General features: G+C 42.2%; 1 protein-coding gene across 2 annotated transcripts in view; it reads left to right on the top strand.

Annotated features, from left to right (window-relative positions):
• Positions 1-12,738: 12,738 nt before the first annotated feature.
• The window catches only part of PTER (phosphotriesterase related), a 36,173-nt gene continuing 34,222 nt past the window's right edge, over positions 12,739-14,689 (top strand). Inside the window, exon 1 of one of the 2 annotated variants that reach the window (XM_050939651.1) lies at positions 12,739-12,810. The gene's annotated coding sequence lies outside the window, so the exon portion shown is untranslated. Of the gene's footprint in view, positions 12,811-12,844; positions 13,564-14,689 lie in introns of those variants that run through there. The other variant, XM_050939650.1, reaches the window with a different exon arrangement.

Below are 14,689 nucleotides of genomic sequence, written 5' to 3'. Positions count from 1 at the left end.
AATTTCTGTGAGAGTAAGGGGGAGACGTTTATGGTGGGGTGGGAGGTTGAGGCAAATTGCATGGTCACTGGTTACACGCAACCAGACACCAGGGTGGTTAGAAGAGCACAGCAGGGCGCACTGTGCATCAGAGAAGCTTTGAAAACCAGTTTCATGACTGGCCAGGCTACGGTGTGAAAGTTCTGTTTGTTTCTCCTTGATGAAAACCCGCCCCCTTGGTTTACTTTATTTCCCTGTAAGCCAACCACCCTCTCCTCCCCCCTTTGATCTCCACTTGCAGAGGCAATAAAGCCATTGTTGTTTCAAATTCAAGCATTCTTTATTAATTCGTCACACAAATGGAGGGATAACTGCCAAGGTAGCTCAGGAGGGGTGGGAGAGAAGGGAAGCACAGGTGTGGGGTAGTTGTAGGGGCACCCCCTAGAATGGCATGTAGCTCATCATAGAAGCGGCGTGTCTGGGGCTCTGACCTGGAGCGGCTGTTTGCCTTTCTGGTTCTTTGGTAGGCTTCAAGCAGAACTGCTGTGGTTCGCTGTTATGACCTCTGTCCTTCATGCCCTTGGAGATTTTTTTCAAATATTCCGGCATTTCATCTTTTGGAATGGAGTTCAGATAGCATGGATTCATCTCCCCATACAGTACATCCCATTCGGTCCATGCTGGAGCTCATTTGCGATTCTGGGACTCCATAGTCCCCTGTGCTGATGAGCTCTGCATGGTCACCTGTGCTTATCAGCTCACTACGCTGACCAAACAAGAAATTAAATTCAAAAGTTCATGGGGTTTTTCCTGTCTACCTGGCCAGTGCATCTGAGTTGAGAGTGCTGTCCAGAGCAGTCACAATGGAGCACTCTGGGATACCGTTGAATTGTGTCCACCCTATCCCAAATTTGACCCAGCAGGGTTGATTTCAGCACTAATCCTCTCGTCAGGGAGGAGTACAGAAATTGATTTTAAGAGCCCTTTAAGTCGACAAAAATGGCTTCGTCGTGTGGATGGGTGCGGGGTTAAATCAATCTAACACTGCTAAATTCGACCTAAACTGGTAGTGTAGACCAGGGCCAAGCATAAAAACCTAAGTAATTTGCTTCACCTTACAGTTAGCCGTGACATTCGAGCACCTTCCCCAGACCTGAAGAAGAGCTCTGTGTAGCTTGAAAGCTTGTCTCTCACCAACAGAAGTTGGTCCAATAAAAGATATTACCTCACCCATCTCATCTTTCTCGTCTTGTAATCTACTCACCTAAAAAAACAGTTAAGATAGCTTGTTACTACACCTTCAACTTAAGTCCTCCTGGCTTTTCTGTGGTTTTACGGTCTCCTTATTTCCCCTTTGCTGTGTGAAAGAGCCACACAGACAACTAGGGAAAACTGGCTAATACCACTAATACAGCAAATTACTCTAGATGGAGAGGCCCCTTTGCCCTACAGAGAACAATTAGCATCAGTGGGGCTCCACATGGGAACAGGGGGCTGCCCACATGGGACATTGGCAGGATCAGGGGCTAACTAATGATACAAAGTGCTGTGTAATGCACAGAGTCAGCTGAAAAGAGAGGAAAATACTTGTTTCTCCATAATAATTTCAGGAGTTAGTTGTAACTATAGTAGGCACAATGTTTTTGGACATGATTTTATGTTTATTGTGTCCTGTTAAATTTAGCATTCAATAGAAGAAAATCCCTTTTGCTTGTTAGCATGGGCTCAAACTGGTTATTTTGATGAACCATCAATGTTAGCCCCTTTTCCTCTCAGCTAAAACAGTCCCAATACAGTAAGTGCACATCTTTTCTTTCAAGGCTAGACTTTTGGTCCCTTTACAGCTGGGGATTATGCTGTGGTGTGGCAGGGAAGGGGTATGTCCAGAGCACACTGCATTTCACAATCTCCAGGTGCTGCAATAGCCCATTTGGAGCCACTGTAGACAGCCTTGAGATTCCTATGGCTGCTACAGCCATTCTCTGCAGCATTGCTTTGAACATCTTCAGTATATATTTTCTGGTACTTTGCTTGTTCTCCCCACTAGTTCTCTTCTTCTCTTTCAGAGCAGGAGTTGTGCTGATTAATTGCCAAAAAATGTGTTATAGCTATTGAGAGATGTATTGTTTGGCTTCTGAAAACTGTTCCTCTCTCCTATAAGCAGTTGTAAACATTTGTTTATAAATGGCACACACTATACCTGCAACAGAGATTGAGCAAGCCAGCAGAAATTGCTCCCTCTAGTCTGATTTGAAAGGGCAGTCACTTTTGTTTCTATTAATCAATCTCAAACTCTGTCCCTTCTTCACCCAACTTATGGTCAGTGCCAAGGGAGTTCAGGATCAGGATCATTAAGTAGTGCTGAATGGACAATGCCAAAAGTGAGGCTGCGAGAGTCAATTGCAGGCAGAATACAGCACAATTATATCCTCTAGGTGGAAGAAAAATGACTCCTAAATGAGTTGGGGCAGCTGTAAAGCTAATCTGCCACAAGCAGGGATGAGGCATGGGAAACTCAGGGGAGAGTCTCTTTCCTAGCCACCACTAGGGAAAAGCAATTACTGTAGATAAAGGCAGGTTCCTCACAGCACAGACAAACTTGCAGGGTTTATTTCTTAAACAGTATCAGAGGGGTAGCCGTGTTAGTCTGTATCTATAAGAGCAGCAGAGAGTCCTGTGGCACCTTATAGACTAACAGACATATTGGAGCATGAGCTTTCGTGGGTGAATACCCACTTCGTTGGATGCATGTCACATGCATCCGACGAAGTGGGTATTCACCGACGAAAGTTCATGCTCCAAGACGTCAGTTAGTCTATAAGGTGCCACAGGACTCTTTGCTGCTTTTTCTTAAACAGAAATCTGATTCATAGTTAGATTCATTTCCAGTTCCAGAGCTACCAGCCTGGCATTTTTCTTAACCAAAAATGTGATTTGTGGGGGGAGAGAATGTCCCAGAAAAGAATTCTGATGCTGTCTGAAAGGGAAGGTGTCAAATGAGAGATTCCTTGGAAAAATCTTTGTTATCAAGACATGGCCTTGGGGGAAGGGAATTAAAGAAATTAGGTGCCATATCGCAACTTTCTGCCACTGCTTTCTCAAATCAATGGTACATTTTTAAATATAAAATCTTTCTGTTCAACATATGGTTTTTTAATGTGTAGTAAATGTGCTAAATATTACTGTTCATGGAAGGCTTATTTCACAGATCTAAACATGCTGTGCAACTTCTGCAACAATCTCTAATAAGGCTGTTGATTAATCACAGTTAACTCAGACGATTAACTAAAAAAAATTTATTGCAATTTAAAAAATTAATCGTGATACATTGCAGTTTTAATCACACTATTAAACAATAGATGACCAATTGAAATTTATTAAATATTTTTTGATTTTTTCTAAATTATCGTATATATTGTATTCTGTGTTGTAACTGAAATCAAAGTGTATATTATTTTTTATTACAAATATTTGCACTGTAAAAATGATAAACAAAATAAATAGTGTTTTTCAATTCACTTCATACGAGTACTGTAGTGCAATCTCTTTGTCATGAAAGTGCAACATACAAATGTAGATTTGTTTGGTTACATAACTGCACTCAAAAACAAAACAGTGTAAAACTTCAGAGCTTAAAAGTCCACTCAGTCCTACTTCTTGTTCTGCCAATTGCTAAGACAAGCAAGTTTGTTTACATTTACAGGAGATAATGCTGTCCTCTTCTTATTTACAATGTCACCAGAAAGTGAGACCAGGCATTTGCATGGCACTTTTGTAGCCGGCATTGCAAGGTATTTACGTATTAGATATGCTAAACATTCATATGCCTCTTCCTGCTTCAGCCACCATTCCAGAGGACATGCTTCCATGCTGATGATGCTCGTTAAAAAAAATGTGTTAATTAAATTTGTGACTAAACTCCTTGGGGGAGAATTGTGTGTCCCCTGCTCTGTTTTACCCACATTCTGCCATATATTTCATGTTATAGTAGTCTTGGATGATGATTCAGCAAATGTTGTTCATTTTAAGAACACTTTCACTGCAGATTTGATAAAACGCAAAGAAGGTACCAATGTGAGATTTCTAAAGATAGCTCCAGCACTCGACCCAAGGTTTAAGAATCTGAAGTGCCTTCCAAACTCTGAGAGAGAAGAGGTGTGGAGCATGCTTTCAGAAGACTTAAAAGAACAATGCTCTGATGCAGAAACTACAGAACCCGAACCACCAAAATAGAAAATCAACCTTCTGCTGGTGGCATCTGACTTAGATAATGAAAATGAACATGTGTCAGTCTGCACTGCTTTGGATTATTATTGAGCAGAACCCATCAGCAGCATGGACGCATGTCCCCTCGAATAGTGGTTGAAGCATGAAGGGACATATGAATCTTTAGCACATCTTGCACATAAATATCTTGCGATGCCAGCTATAACAGTGCCATGCGAACGCCTGTTCTCACTTTCAGGTGACATTGTCAACAAGAAGAGGGCAGCATTATCTCCTGCAAATGTAAACAAACTTGTGGCTAAACAAGAAGTAGGACTGAGTGGACTTGCAGGCTATAACATTTTGCATTGTTTTATTTTTGAATGCAGGGGTTTTTTTACATAATTCAACATTTGTAAGTTCAACTTTCATGATAAGGACAGTGCACTATAGTACTTGTATTAGATGAATTGAAAAATACTATTTCTTTTGTTTTTTTACAGTGCAAATACTTGTAATGAAAATAAATATAAAGCGAGCACTGTATATTTTGTATTCTGTGTTGTAATTGAAGTCAATATATTTGAAAATGTAGAAAACATCCAAAAATATTTAAATAAATGGTAATCTATTATTGTTTAACAGTGTGATTAATCATGATTTTTTTTTAATCGCTTGACACCCCTGCTCACCATAGGTGCCAACTCCGTGGGTGCTCCGGGACTGGAGCACCCATGGGGAAAAATTGGTGGGTGCTCTGCACCCATCGACAGCCCCCGCTCATCTCCGCCTCCACTCCGCTTCCTTCCCTGACCATGCCGCTTTTTCCCCCTAGCTCCCAGTGCTTCACACCATGAAACAGGTGTTTTGTGGTGGAAAATGCTGAAATGGAGTGGGGAGGAGGGGGAACATGGCACATCGGGGAAGAGGCGGGGCTGGGATGGGGATTTGGGGAAGGGGTTGAATAGGGGCAGGGAAGGGGCAGAGTTGGGGTGGGGAATTTGAGGAAGGGGTTGGAATGGGGGCAGGGCAGGGTGGAGTTGGGGCGGGGCCAGAGTGGGGGGTGTGAGCACCCACCGGTGCTGGGAAAAGTTGGTGCCTATGCTACTCTCTATTAATGTACATAAGCCTGAAGCTGAATAAGTTTACCAAGAGCATAATCCACGTGTATTCCTTCAGTAAAGGAGGAAGAAAAAAGGTGTGTTGCTATGGATGGGGAAGCAATAACAACCCAAGAGTGTCTGCTAGGCCAGTTGATACGTAACTGTGTATTCCAAAATGGTGCGGGGGGAAGGATCAAGGTTCAGTGGAGAGCTGGAGTGAGACTGGAGAAGGTAAGATCCCTAATTCCTTTAAAAGAAAGTTTTTGAACCCTGTGTCTCATGAGCCATGACATAGAGCAAAAGCCAAGAAGATGGAGCATGACCTAAAAGCTGGACACTGAAACCTGGAAAGATGCATGCTTATTATTACTTAGAGAACCAGGTGAAATAATGAGCAAATGAAAGTAAGAGAGGTCAAGAAGCCAAAGAGAAAAAACAGTACTATACTCGTGAAAAAAAAATGGAGACCAATGCACAGTAGGTGGGGCTAAGGCCACCACAGATAAAATGCTCAGGACTGGAGACCTGGTATTCAAGACTTTATCCCACAGGGACTTGACTAAAGTTATCACATGATGATAAATTCCTAAATTTGTTTTCTATGTATCTCTCTGGATAGGCATTATCTTACGGATCATCTACATGACAAGTTAGTGCATTGCAAGCCAGGCGTGTGAATTAACAATGCACTAGCCTTCCATGAACTAGCTCACCATGTGGACCTTGCTACAGGCACTAAAGGTTCCATAATACACTTTGACATACTGCTGTTTCAAACACTAAATCAAAGTGCTTTATGGAAATTTTAGTGCATGGTAGCAGGCTCCACACGGTGGGTTATTGAGTTAGCATGCAGCAAGCTCGTGTGCTATAGACTCACATCCTGGCTTGCTGTGCTAACTCGCCATTTGCACAAGCCTTTAGTGCAAAGTGTAGTATAGCAAAGACCTACCTGAATGCATCTGGGATAATGAAAATACAATTTAGGGTACTCTTATTAAGTAGAAATGCCTTCTGTTTAAAGCTTGAGCTTCATTTAATTTAGCATTAACCAAATTCAGAACCATCTGTTCCATTTTGGGCAATATAGTGTATGTTTATGTTAACTTCAAATGTGTCTAAAATACCTACGGTATTCAGGTGCCATTAGATTGTGTGTTCCACTAAATAATGTTCCTGATACAACAGTGTCCTGAATATAGTGAAGTCTTCAACCTGATCATAGACTTCAATGGGCCTAGTTTGCAGGATGATGCATGAAGGATCTAGCCCCATGTTGCTAAGAAACTTTTTGCTTTAAATATAGAAACACGCTACTTACAGTATTTTTTCTAGATTAAAATGGTGTTAGGATTTAATAAAGCACCATCTTTAAATTAAAGCAAACAAACAAAAAAAATACACTGAGCCAAATTCTGCCCTCTATTAAACTATGCAATCCCATGGACTTCAAAGGATTTTTTGCCTTAATAAGGATTGTAGTTTGAGGCCCCAAGGGACATATCTTGTTCCTACAGAAGCAGCGGGAGTTTTGCAATTGACTTAAAAGGAGAGATGATTTGGCCCAGTGATTTAGTCACCAGAAGGCCAGAAGGCCAGTTTAGCTTCCCTTTATGCTTTAGTTCTGCTCTTGGGGTGGCTTTCTCAATTTCAGTTTCTCTCATTAAGGAGCTTTCTTGTTCTTATTTTCTCTCATTAAAGATACAAAGTTTAAAAGGTGGCAAGTAACTGTAAAAGATTTATTCCCTTTTACAGTTAATTTAAACACAATGGGTCCAAGTGATGCTCCCAGTTACATCCATGCAAAAATCTGTTCAGATATTTGTAACTTTGTTGCTAATTGTAAGCACAGACAGTAGCAAATTTATTTCATTTATGTGCAGTTCTTGGAGTATATCTAAAGAATTATGTCCAAAAGAGCTGGCTGAAGTGACTGCTATTTATTTCCTCTCACTGTGTGTTCTCTCATCGCTAATAGAAAAAAACTTTTAGTTTTATGCTATTGAGTCAAGCTGCCCCAGTGCCTGAGAAACCAACTAAAGCAAAAAAAGGTTACTTTCCAAAATTCTTCCATCTACTACTATAAAACAATGTAAGAGACAATAGCGAGTGAAACTATATGTTTTAGTGGGGTACAACAATAATTTCAGTTCTGTATAGGATAGTGTATCTTGATTTACTGAAAATATACTGAATTTCTCATTTAAGAAACCTGTTGTTGTCCTGTAGTAGAGGCCCATTATAATTGAAGCAAGCTGCATTGTCATCCCATTTTCAAATACAGTAATCTTACCTCAAGATCCTTATGTCTCTCTTTCTCTCCTTCATCTTAGCAGAAGTATGAGCAGGCAGTGCTAAGGCACTTTCACTTGAAGATCATATGGCACTAGTGAACCTACATCCATTCCTAAAGGGAGGCTGTGGTTGTAAGTTGTCACCAGGATGGAGCAGATTTACATCCACATCCACATCTTGAAAAAAATATCAGGGATAGGAACAGTAATAACCAAAGGTCTTCAGTTATTATTCTATGTCAAAGCAAAGTGTAATTACAAATGGTATGTGTGCAAGTGCAACCACACACACACATTTGCACACCTTTTTGAGCAGTGTCACCTCAGTACAAAGCTATTCATTAACCGCACAAACAGCACACAACTATTCATTAACTGCAAGCATAAATGGATATCTCAGAAGAATGCTGAGCTACAATTTTCTGGGTGCAAGAAGTAGAACAATGTGGACTTGAGACAAAAAAAAGTAAAGACTTACTTGAATTTATAATCTGAATAATCTGATTATTTTTGAGGTGGTGGAGAAGAAAGAGTAACTGTTTCAAAGCAGCAGAAATTTTCTATTTTGCTCATCAAGGAAGCTTAAACAGTTCAACTCTAAAACTGTCTTCTGATCTAAATCTTATTTCTCTTCTCTCATTTCATTTCATTCATTCTCATTTGAAATGTATAAACTGCATAAACTACATGAAAAATAATTTAGAGAAAAATTAATTACCACTTTCATACTTTTGAATCAATAGAGATCGTAGGATCAAGAGTCTATAGAATATATTTCCAGTTGTTGTACCTGATTCTCTGGCAAGTCCCCATCTGCTTTTTGTTCTGTCTGGCCGGGCAGGAAGCTATAAACCAGTAACTGAAGTGGTATCCCTCTTGCAGTTTTATTGATGATGATTAATATTTTTGGGAAAAGGGATTTGCAAGCCTTTGTGTGTTATGAAGAATTTGTCTTTATCATTTTCTGGTTTTTTTTTTAGAAGACTGTAAATGAATATTCTCAGAAGTCCTTACACTTTTTGGATGCTAGCAGCAAATTAGTATTAGTGCAAATTCTCTTAGCTGACTTGGGAGTTATTTTTTTCAAGATGTGGATGTGGATGTAAATCTGCTCCATCCTGGTGACAACTTACAACCACAGCCTCCCTTTAGGAATGGATGTAGGTTCACTAGTGCTATAAATTATGTTTATGTTTAAAGCTATTTAAGCTTCCTTGATGAGCAAAATAGAAAATTTCTGCTGCTTTGAAATAGTTACTCTCTCTTCTCCACCACCTCAAAAATAATCAAATTATTCAGATTATAAATTCAAGTAAGTCTTTACTTTTTTTTGTCTCAAGTCCACATTGTTCTACTTCTTGCACCCAGAAAATTGTAGCTCAGCATTCTTCTGAGATATCCATTTATGCTTGCAGTTAATGAATAGTTGTGTGCTGTTTGTGCGGTTAATGAATAGCTTTGTACTGAGGTGACACTGCTCAAAAAGGTGTGCAAATGTTTGTGTGTGATTGCACTTGCACACATACCATTTGTAATTACACTTTGCTTTGACATAGAATAATAACTGAAGACCTTTGGTTATTACTTTTCCTATCCCTGAGGGATAAAGAGCAAGGATTAAATAGCAAAAAACCTAAGTGATCTATAACTCCATTGTGATGAACACTCCTGGTTGCAGATTTGAGTCTTCAGTCATTTTACTAATTCTGACTGCCAGAAAGATCCTAATATCAAAATCTGATTTCCTTGAAGTGACTGGAACGGGTAATATATCTAGGCTATAGACTGGATAAAAGAATCTCTGTAGTCATGTGAATTTTAGATTTCAACTCTCCTGTAGATTATTGGCTAACACCATTTCTGTCCAGGAACCCAGATCAGTCTTCATGGGAGAATTTTGCACCCTTTTGTATAGCCTGGGGTGGGTAATTGAACCTTGAGCAGAAGCTCTCCATATAGGCTGCAGGGAATGGAGCTTGCTCTCTGGGCATTGAGCACTGGAACTCAACTGTTACATGTGTTGTAGTAGCAGTCACAGCCGCTGTATAAAATCTGCATAGCTTGATGACCCCAGCACACCATTACCCTCCAGGTCATGATGGAGACAACTGTATCTGTTCTGCAGTATGCAAGAAAAAATGTGAAGTCCCTGTGCATAGGATTTTACTGGCCTGCCCCTTGGTGGTGAATCTAAGATTCCTAATATACCTACAACTCAGATGTCATTGGTTTGCACATCTGATTATATAATGTACCCGGTACAACAGCGCCCTGAATACAATGAGGACCGTATCCTGCACATTGACTTCAACAGGAGGATGCCTTCTGCACCAATAGGGGATTGATAAGGAGTGGGGGAGGGGAGCCTCATTTAGCCCTTTGAGGATTTTAGCCTTACCAGATTTTCTTCAGCTCAGAGTTTCTAAAAGTTATGCCAAAATGAAAGAATAAGTTTGTCTTTTTTTAAAACAGGGAGCTCATGCAAAACCTTTTGTGCATGTTACAACTTTAACTCATGCTATCACAGGCTGTTGGTTTACCACATACCTGATTTTTTGATGCTTCAAAATTCTTTGGAATTTGGTTTCAAGTGGCATAACATTTGGCAACTAATCAAATATTTTTAATAGCCTGATTATCAGACTGGGGAGAGGAAACAAAAGTCAACAGCATTACAGAAAGTTGTATACCATCTAAATTGTGAATACAGAATTACAAGTATAGACAGTGCTGGATACTGAGTTGTTTTCCCCATTTATTTACTAAACATTGCTTTGGATGAACTAGCCCTATGGTTTTAGGATTACAAGTAATGTTTTGCAGCAGACAAGGAAATGAAAATAATACTACAGCATAATAGCTTGCTGTGGACATAGTGAAGACTGTTTTTAAATACAGCTCTTATGAAGTTTTACTTTGAATCTACAAAAGTGTTGATACTGCCTTTATAATTCTAAAATGCCAAAGGTGCGTGGATGTGCAGGTCTTATGTGAAATTCATCACAAACCTTCAAAACGGGTTTAATATGGCCAATGATAAATGAAAAGAGTCTCATCAAGCACTGCATGACTATTTTTAACATGTATCAGAGGGGTAGCCGTGTTAGTCTGGATCTGTAAAAGCAGCAAAGATTCCTGTGGCACCTTATCGACTAACAGACGTTTTGGAGCATGAGCTTTCGTGGGTGAATATCCACTTCATCAGAAGTGTGACATGCATGACATGCATCTGACGAAGTGGGTATTCACTCTTGAAAGCTCATGCTCCAAAACGTCTGTTAGTCTATAAGGTGCCACAGGATTCTTTGCTATTTTTAACATGGTTCTCATACATAATTTCTCCTACACTGATTGCCTAGCAATATGAACATGTTAAAATACAAAGCACTATAATTGCTAGGCTTTCAGATTTTCACTTAATCTTTGTAGAACTATTACTCTCTGGATTTCATACTTGCAGCAAATCAAAACAAGTGACATTGAGAGTAGAAACCATTCAAGAAGCCCACCTTTACCAATGTATTTGTATTTTTGACCATTTTACCATAACTCCATGTTATCTATGTGTGGTTGGCGGCCAGTGAAAAGGAAGCCCTCCTGATTTTCCCTCATCTGCAGCAGTCTATATTCACTACCAACATTACTAACTTCAAAGATAAACAGCAGAACTAAAATTCATTTTCAAATTTAACACCATTAATTTGGGCTTGAATAGGCACTGGGAGTGGCTGGCTCATTACAAAAGCAGCTTTGCCTCTCCTGGAATTGACAGCTCCTCATCTATTATTGGGAGTGGTCTACATCCATGCTGATCAAATTGGTCCTGTCAACACTGGTTCTCCACTTGCGAGGTAACTCTCTTCTCTTCATGTGTCATTATATAATGCCTGCATCTGTAACCTTCACTCCATGCATCTGCAGAAATGAGGTTTTTTAGCCACAAAAGCTTATGCTCAAATAAATCTGTAAGTTTCTAAGGTGCCACCAGACTCCTTGTTGTTTTTGTGGCTACAGACAAACACGGCTATTTCCTTATAAATGTCAGACATTACTATGCGCCAGCCCTACTCTCTGTATTTTTTCTCAAAGATCATTCAGTAATTAGCCTCACTTTTTCTCTACTAACTCTGCCCAGCTCTTGTTCCCAGCCATGTCCTTAAAACATCCCCTTCTGGGCTTTCCCTCCCTCATATACTTGCTTCTTCATTACCTTTCAAAAAAGGTGAAAATTAAGGAAAATTATCTGTGAAGCAAGGCCACATCATAGAATCACAGAGATGTAGGACTGGAATGGACTTCAACAGGTCATTTGTCTGGAAGGTCCCTCCAGCGGCCTGCCTTCCAAAGGAGAGCAACAAAAACCGTTAAAGGTCTAGAAAACATGACCTATGAGGAAAGACTGAAAAAACTGCGTCTGTTTAGTCTGGAAAAGAGAAGACTAAGTGGGGACATGATAACAGTTTCAAGTACGTAAAAGGTTGTTACACGGAAGAGGGAGAAAAATTGTTTTAAGTAACCTCTGAAGCTAGGACAAGAAGCAGTAGGCTTAAATTGCAAGGGAGGTTTAGGCTGTAGATTAGAAAAAACTTCCTGTCAGAGTAATTAAGCACTGGAATAAATTATAGAGGCAGGTTGTGACAACTCTCTCACTGAAAGTTTTTAAGACAAACACCTGCCAGGAAGGGTTTAGTTATTACATAGTCCTGCCTTGAGTGCAGGGGATGGGACTAGCAGACCTCTGGAGGTCCCTGCCAGACCTACACAGCTATGATTCCCGCGCTGTGCAAGGCGCTGCAGCCCAATGTCACAAGGCTGGTAGCACCATGACGGACTGTGGGTGACACACCAGGAAGAGGCAGAGACACAACGTCAACCCCCACAGAGCCCAGCCAGCAGGCACATTGAATTCAGCCCCATGAAACAGGAGCAGAGCAGCGGCCCGGGGCGCAGCGCCATTACAGGGCGCAGGGCAGCCAGTGCAGCGGGCTCTCCATGAGCCCGGCGCATGAAGTGCGAGCACCCTGCAGGGGGCAGGGAGGGAGCCGGTGGCTGCTGCGGGTGGTGAGGGACACCCGGCCTTGGCGGCCTCCAAGCACCGCCAGCAGCCGCCCCCGCCCGGGGCCGCCAGCGGAGGGGCGGGTGCGCGGAGGGGGAAGCCACGCCCGGGGCCGGGGAGGCGGAACAGAAGGCAGGCGGGCGGAGGGACTGGTGCTGAAGGCTGCGCGGAGGTGAGCAGCGCAGGGGGAGCGGGGGGTCCCGCACAAAGTCCCGGCCCGCGAGCTGTAGCCGTGCCCGCCCGGCCGCGGGAGCCAGCCGCACGCAGCCAGCTCGGCGGCGGCCCGGGACAGCTTCGTCCGCCGTGGGGGCGGGAGCCAGTGCTGCGGGCCGGCCCGGCCCCGGGTGGTTCCGGTGTCGGGCACTGGGCGCCCAGGCGGACCCCGGCTGAGCTCGGGTTTTGTTTTGTAAGTGTTTTCCCCCGCCAATGGTGTGAGCGAGGCAGTAAATTAGCCCGCCTGTCCCGCCCCACACAGCGAGTCACTGTAGCAGTCAGGACTTTGTTCCCACTCCTGTGCTTGGACCACGGCCTGCGCAGTAACGTTCCCTGCATGAAGTGTGTTACTGTGTGCGGGTTTCAGTATCATGCTTCGAAACACTGCAGTAGTGGCACCCATCCCTCTAGCTGGGGGGAGGAAGCTAAGGAGGACACAGAAGGACTGGGCACGTCTGACAGGCTAACGGGAAATACCTCCTCTGGCATAAGAAGGCCTTGTGCCAGTTGGACTTTCCCGTGTTAAGCGACAGACCATTTAAGGGAAATAGTGGGAGTACACAGAAGGATTGGAAATAACTGGAGCAGTAGAAGCCAAACACACAAACCAAAACTAATTGGCCAGGAGAGACCCAGCTCTGTTGGAAAGTGGAATACATAGGTGTTTGAGGAACTGAAAAGGATATTAACTGCAACCTGGGAGCTGGCATATGTGAGTACCCCTCTGCCCAGGAAATCAATGACAATGGGGTGGTAGCAGTTTTGTGACAGAATGAGAAACAGTGGTTGAATTATTGTCAAACCAATAAGAGGGAATTGCTGCACTGTGTGATCAAAGGGACTCACTGTCCTTAGGGTTTTGACACTTTTTGCTACTCATGCAGCACTGGCCAGCCAAGCATCTGGAAGGAATGCCCCCTCTCTAGTAGTGATTCAACTTTGGCACAGAGAAGCGGATAGTTTTTACAACCTAGAGTTCCAGGTCGAGCAGTAGTCTGTTTGATAGGGCAAGTCACCACTGCTAATGGTCAATGCTGTCATCAGGTTTGCAAGGCCATTATGCTATGAGGGGTTTAAGTCTAGAACCTCAGAGCAGTTAAATTACAGTCAGCATACAACCATCTGGATTATTATTCCTGCTGTGCCTCCCCTGTGGAGATGGCAAGCCAAGGAGCAGAGGTGAAAGCTGTGTGGGTCCTATTAAATAACCTGGAATTAAAAAAAAAAAAATCTCAATATTGCGATAGAGTGTGTCTAGACTATTAAATGAATAGTGTAGCATCTGGTAGCTCCCAACTTCCCACAGTGGTGAGGGCATCTCCCAGCTTTCCTATAGAAGGTTACTTTGGAAGCAGAAGACAGTTCTTCAGAGTCCAAGGACTCTGCAGTGGAGGTGATCAGTAATGGCCACATTATAATTGCGACCCTTATTGACATGCATGGCTATCAACATAGGTAAGTAAGCCGTCTCAGTGGGGAGCTCAGGTAAGGAGGGCTGGCCTAGTTGGTACATGAATGCAAGCTCTTAAAGGAAACCTTAGGTGTTATGGGAAGTAGCGTTCTTCCTCTTTTATTAGGACTAAATAAGTGACTATCCCAGCATGGTTTTAGGGCAGTCTGCTGTTGAAGATACCATCTTTTGGATAGAAGCAAGGTTCTGCCTATTTGTGGTAATTAAAGATTCTCATGGCACGTCTTGCAAGAGGAAGGATTTTAGCCTTGGCTGAATTTCTGTTGGACAATTGTATTCTGCCTATCTAAAGTTACCCCAGTAGTTAGTTACATATGGCATACTTCACTTTCTGTCCTCATCTGTTTTGTGGTGTTAAAAGGTTGCA

This window comes from Gopherus flavomarginatus, chromosome 2, assembly GCF_025201925.1.
Source record: "Gopherus flavomarginatus isolate rGopFla2 chromosome 2, rGopFla2.mat.asm, whole genome shotgun sequence".
Taxonomy (NCBI): domain Eukaryota; kingdom Metazoa; phylum Chordata; order Testudines; family Testudinidae; genus Gopherus; species Gopherus flavomarginatus.
The sequence above is the reverse complement of the archived record's forward strand: the minus strand, read 5'-3'. Positions and strand labels throughout refer to the sequence as shown.